Source organism: Cynocephalus volans, chromosome 9 (assembly GCF_027409185.1).
Source record: "Cynocephalus volans isolate mCynVol1 chromosome 9, mCynVol1.pri, whole genome shotgun sequence".
Lineage (NCBI taxonomy): Eukaryota > Metazoa > Chordata > Mammalia > Dermoptera > Cynocephalidae > Cynocephalus > Cynocephalus volans.
The window spans coordinates 45,089,484-45,095,631 of NC_084468.1; the positions used below are offsets into that span (position 1 = coordinate 45,089,484).

Genomic DNA, 6,148 nt, shown 5'->3' on the forward strand with positions numbered 1-6,148 from the left:
TAATAATACAGCAGTAGTTAACAGTTAGAGCACTTACTATATGCCAGGCACTTCTCATGTAACCATTTCAATTATTCCTCACAATATCACTGAGTTGACCAAGTATTCCATTTTTCAGATAATGAAACTGTGGCAAAGAGATGCTAAGTAACTTATTTAGGCTAGTAATTTCATGGCAGAACTGGGACTCGAATCCATATCTGTCTGACTTTTACCCACTGTTTCTTTCAAGAAAATAATACTAGTAATAGCCAACATTATGCCAGGTACCATTCCAAGCACTTTATATATTTCAACTCCTAACATCTTCATGCTAACCCTATTTTACAGTTCATGTCAAGCAGGGTTAAAGGACCTGTACCAGGTCACATTGGTAGAGCTGGCAGTCTGATGCCAGAGACAAGACCACTATTCTAAAGCAGTAGCACTGTTCCACCCAGAACTAAATGAATAAGATTAATACTTCCTAGTGAGGCTTTGCCTCCCCACCCTCCAGTCAGTCTGACCTACTCACCTAGGTGTACTCATCTAGCTTCTGCGTAAGGACTGAGGGGGTTTGTCAAGCACACCATTTTAGAATCTTCTTTTTAATTTAAAAAAAAAAAAAAAAGGTAGACCAGGAAACTGATGGGAAGAGAGGCTGAAGTTCTTCCCCAGAGTACTCTAAGCAAGCTAGTAGTAGGTTTGAGGTTAGAAACCATTATCCTCGATCCACCAATCCCTTTCTCTTGAATGATGAAAACTTGTTATCCCTTTAGGATAGGGTGAGACCTAGAGAAGCTACCCACTCGTGTGCAATGACTCAAGGTCATTCAAGGTCATAGGATATTCCATCAGGGGCCAGATATCTCCAGTGGACCCACAAGCCTCCCTTCCACAGTGCAGTGCAGACTTCACACCAACTGCCTCCTCCAGCCGCTCACCCAGGATGGGGTGGAGGGTATTTATCTGCAAGACTGGAGGAGACCAAGAGCCCAGTGTGCCCTGGAGATAGCACAACTGAAAACAAAAAGGGCTCCCTGCCAAGCCAGATTACAGCAAACGACGACAGGACTTTTATCCCAAAGGCCTGTGGAGAACCACATTTTGTGGGTCTGTTGGGGAACGACAGCCATGTGGTGGGAGAAGGAAGCAGTAACAGTCGTGGGCAGCAACTCCCAAAAGCTTTGCCTGGGAGGCTATCGGAGACAAATATGCCTGTCTTGTTTAATGACATCACTTAAGCATTCTCCAGCCTCCTGCCTGTTTTCTTTCTCCCAACTGTTAGCATTGGAGTTAATTACTTACAATTAATTACAATCACAGGAGCTATCAGGGTTCCTAACAATGGCAATCACATAAAATCTTTTATCTTGGTAGGGTCAAACTATCTCCTCCAAGCAAGCCGGGAAAATTCCTTCAGGAAAGAAGAACCTAGCCTTTAAATTTGGCACCGCTTAGCACCAGGCATTGAAGGAATGCCTTGAAGTTCTACATACGTTAGTTACTTCATACTTTGCACAACCACATTATGTAGTAGCGATTATCTCCCATATTACCCATGAAGAAATTGAGGGTCACAGCAGTTAAGTAACTTGCTCAAGGATGTTAAATGGAAGAGACTGTACATTTTTCCAACAGGCCTTATGTCCACTTGAATCAAAGGATGGGGGGTACTATAGGAATTTTGTACAGTACTCGTGCACAAATGACCCAAAAGACCAACTACATTCTAGATAGTCTGCCTCTGAATTCCAGTCTCTGTCATTGTTTTCTTTTCTTATACCTGGGTGTACAGTGTCCACAGCTCTGTTCTTTTAACAGCCAGAGATGCTGACATACGAGGGGTCTTCAAAAAGTTCATGGAAAGATTCACATTATCTTTTCATTTTTCCGTGAACTTTTTGAAGTACCCTCAGAAAGTGACAAAATGATTTGTTTGCTCATAAATTAACTATTGTGCAAAGAATTAATCAACCACGATAAGCCAGAGGGAACGCAATCTTGAGGAAAGATTTAGACACATTTTCATCCAGAAGATTCAGGAATCTAAGATATCTTTTACTCTCTCTGCTGACAAAGCTCTGATTCAAGTGAGACTGTGTAGTAAGGGACAGTAGCCACCCCCCAAACTCACAAGCCAAGGGGAAAATAATAGACATAAAGGTAAATTAAAGGAGAATAATGCAAGTAAGCCTCCAAGGACTAAGAGAAATTGACATCAAGAGCAGTGCCAATTCTTAGTGGCGAGGAGCAACTGCCTGTCCAAGGCAAATCTTTTTTCAGCTTGTTTCAATTTATACTTTTGGAGAGTTTATATGGATTTCGAATTTCTGAGTGACAACAGGAGCTTAATACCTAACAGAGTATTCCCTTGCAAACATATTTACTAACTTAAATCTCAGAAAAACAGCTGATGAAGGAATCCAGAAAGAAGAGTCTCCCGAGTTTATTTCTCTCCCCAGTTTTCTAGCTCACTCAGTAGGGAGGGTGGGTTTAGAAACGGTTTCTTTTCTTTCTCCAACAATAGTATTGGGTTTAGAGGGTGGCTACTGGGCTGTCAAGAATAGAAGTAGTACGAGCGGCATGATCAGGATTAAGAAAACAAAAATGGATCCTAGAGGTAAAATTACTTTAAAAGTCAGGTCCTGGCAGAACAATCTCTTCAATATATTTGCTGTTAAAAGAGACAGAAAAAAGTGAAAGAGTTACAAAAAAATTAAAAACCAGACCTGAAGTTACATTCTTGGGGCACTGAGGAAATAACCTTTACTTTAACCAAAGGTCAGCAGGCAGCAGTCCTGGTCTGAATGTAAACAATTCTGATCCAGGCTGCAAAATGGTTTTAAAAAGTCAACAGTGAGCAAAGAAAATGGTAGACTTTTTTAAAGAAGAAAGAGAGAGCTTCTTAATAGCACAAAAGAATAAACCTGAGGAACAAATTTTTAGGAGAAAACAAACAAAAATCTAGGAAGGTCTCACAGGTTTAGATCAAAATTGCTTCTGGTAAGATGAACTCAGAAAGTAAGGCAAAATAAAGCAAAAAAAAAAAAAAAAAAAAAAAAATGCAACTCAATGCGGTAGGCACTAGCCTCCCAGTTCCCATTAAATGGGCTGAACAGGTCTGCACTTTTAAGCTGTTTCAAACAATGTCTCCGCTCCATTCCTCTCCAGGGTTTTAAAAAATCAGATCAATTTTGCAGGCAAACAGAGCCTGGACTAATGATTAGGAGAAACAAAAAGGATTAAATATCTGGCCTGGGAGAACTTTACTGTGCAAACAGAATGTCAAAGGCATCCCTCTACTCTTCCCTCTCAAAAGAGCTTCTCCCTCTGGGGCAAACATCCAGGGCTAAGCCATTCAGCTTATATTTTTCATTCAAATTCTTCATTCAGATCTCTTAGGGGCCAGTGGTCTAAATGCCAAGAGAAGAAAATGGAGGGTTTCAACTTACCTTTTCAAGTGTCTGTCTGGGGCTCTCAAAGCAGCAGCAATAGGGTAGCTCTCATCCCTTGTGGGTGAACCAAACAGCTCCTTGGGCCACCTGAGCTGTGACCAGCCTCAACCTCAGTGTACAGGTGCCTGGAGGAAGGAGAAGAGCATTGGTCGGTCCAGACCAGGAAATGTGTGACATCACGGAAGCCTCGACAGATATAGCATTGCTGGGACCTTAGCGATTGAAACAGTCAGTAGGTCCCGCCCACCTGTCATTTACCTGAATACCTGCAAGCAGGTAGGTGGCGTCTCTTCGTGGACAAATGAATCAGTTAGAACAATTTGCCAATTGGAATTTACTTTCTTTCCTGAGTACAACACGTGTCCAGCCCTGTGTACAGATCTGAATTTATATGCCTGGTTGTTTCCCAGCCTCCACCCCACTGCCTTGCCCCAGAGCTTCCTACAAACGAGTCAAAGAGAGATTTAAACACCAAAATGAGACAGTAATTTATTGGGCACAAAAAGGAAGAGTGTGAAGACTGACTGCTTATAAATATCTGAGATTTACCCCCAAGAGCCTTTTTGAATGGCATCCATTTGAATCTCAAGTGCTTCTCTGTTGAAATTCATTAAAAAAAAAAATCTATATAGATACTTGTCAGTAGTTTCAAAGTCATTTTCAAACACTTTTTCCCTATCCCTAACCCCCTCTCAGCTCTTTAATTCAATGTTCAGGAATTTGCAAAATTTCAGTCATTCCTACCTGGGCTTGCTTGGCAGTTAGAGTCACACGGTGGTTACAGTTCACTGTAGGCCTGCAATTAGGAGCAATTTAAATGATTCAGATTCGAATGATAGTACAGTAACAAGGCGATGTTTTCTGCAGGTTAGAGCCAGGAAGGAGTCAGAGTTATTTCTGTCCCAAGCTTGGTGTGTGACCCTGGGCCAGTCACTAGTTGCTTCAGCTTTTCCAGCAGGAAAGGGAGGGTAATGCTCCGGACTGCTGTGAGGTATCCTGACTGACTGTTAAAACCTTCGGCATGTTTTGAGGACTGTAAACAACCCGCATCATCCTATTTAAACGTTGTCTATTTCTATGCCCTGCATCCAGCATCTCTGGACAATTTATTCACTCTCTGGAATGTGCTATTGGGGAAATTGTGGATTCTCGCAACTTGGGAGATGGCCTGCTTGCCCAGGGATTTTTTTTCCTTCAAAGAAATGTTGAAATTCTTATTTTCCCCCTATTTTTGGCCTCCCCCGCCCCTCCCCGCGACACTGGAAATGCTTTGGTTCCACACGTCCTAATACTGTACCACTTAGAGGTTTGGGAGCTTTTGTTGGTGGCGTTTTGGCTAGAGGAAGGTCTGGAGGAAAAGGAAAACGGGCAGGGGGGAAGAAAGGAAGTCTTGATTCCCGGCCTCAACGTTGGCTGTATCCAGTCACTGAATAGCTTGTACAGGCCCGGGCGCGGGCAGGGGCGTGTGGAACTCCGGACCAGAAAGAATTTCACCCCCGCGCCCTTGAATTCTAGTCAAGGGCGCGGGGGTGCGGGGCAGGCTGTGGGTACCCCACCTTTGACAGCGTTAGCTCCTGTCCCCAAGCCGCCCCTGGCAGGTCTAAACCACTTTTCCCCACCTGGAAACTTAGTGCGTTTGGAGCAGAGTTGGAAGCTTAAAAAAAAAAAAAAAAAAAAAAAAATCACGTCTTCATCCAATAGAAACTGGGGTAGGTGTGGCTACTCCTTTATTTTTTTAAAAAAGTTGAAGGCAACAAGGCAACAAAAACTTCTACGTTCAGGTCTTTCAGGAAAAAGCACCAGCCCACCAGTTTGATACTTAACTGAGAAAAGACAGCAGAACAAAGGCTTCTCCTTAACGCGGACAGGGTGTCCCCTGGGAGAGGAGGAGGGGCAGGGCGACTGGTGAGTCACGCGGAAGGCCTTTCCCCCCGCAGTCCCCGCGGCTCCCGCCCTCCGTGGAGTTTGTCAATCACGCCTCACCTTTGGCGCAGGGCACCAGCTCCAGCTTGGGAGGGGGGAATCGCGGGCTTAGGTTCGTGGCTTCGGGCGCGGGGACGGCGGAGGGGGGTGCAGGGGAAATGAATTTGCTGGAAGTGACCATGCACAGAGCTTCACTGAAAGGCCGTGAGACTATGGGGTTTCACTTGATATTTTCACGTACACACAGCCATCTGCATATACGGTCTGATGAATTTTAAAAAAGAAAAGAAAATTGAGAACAGGAGTTATACCGGGACTGGAGCTAACTCCCAGGTACAGCATACAAAGGAAGACAAAAACCTGGACTGTTGCACACCATCAGCCATCCCAAGTGAGATAGTTCTTGGTGCTCCTGGATTTAGAATAGCCTTCAAACGTTAAACAAACAAACAAACAAACAAAAACCCAATATGGGCTTCATTATTCCATTAGGGCTGTTACATTATCATGGAAATGATATTTCTAAAGTCTTGGAGAAAAGATGAAAATAATAATCATAAAAACCAACATTGAACAACTGCTTACCAGGTGTTACTTACTGTTCAAAGCACTTTATACCACAACCCTTAAGTCAGGTACCATTGCTATTCGTTCTACAGCGGGGAAAACCAAGGCATAGAGAAGCTGAGAAGTTGCTTTGGACAGCCTGCCCAGCAAACGGCAGGGCCAGAGCAGTTTTGCACCAGGGCCCACTTTTTTACCACTGGAAAGAAAGGAGGGGAAGGTTC

The 6,148-nt window shown here is 43.7% G+C and overlaps 1 protein-coding gene across 1 annotated transcript in view; it reads right to left on the reverse strand.

Annotated features, from left to right (window-relative positions):
- Positions 1-5,345, reverse strand: part of LNX1 (ligand of numb-protein X 1) — a 113,970-nt gene extending 108,625 nt beyond the window's left edge. The window contains exons 1-3 of the mRNA XM_063107766.1: positions 5,262-5,345; positions 4,182-4,233; positions 3,435-3,562 (exon numbers count right to left, since the gene is read on the reverse strand). The gene's annotated coding sequence lies outside the window, so the exon portion shown is untranslated. The remainder of the gene's footprint in view (positions 1-3,434; positions 3,563-4,181; positions 4,234-5,261) is intronic.
- Between the last annotated feature and the right edge of the window lie 803 nt (positions 5,346-6,148).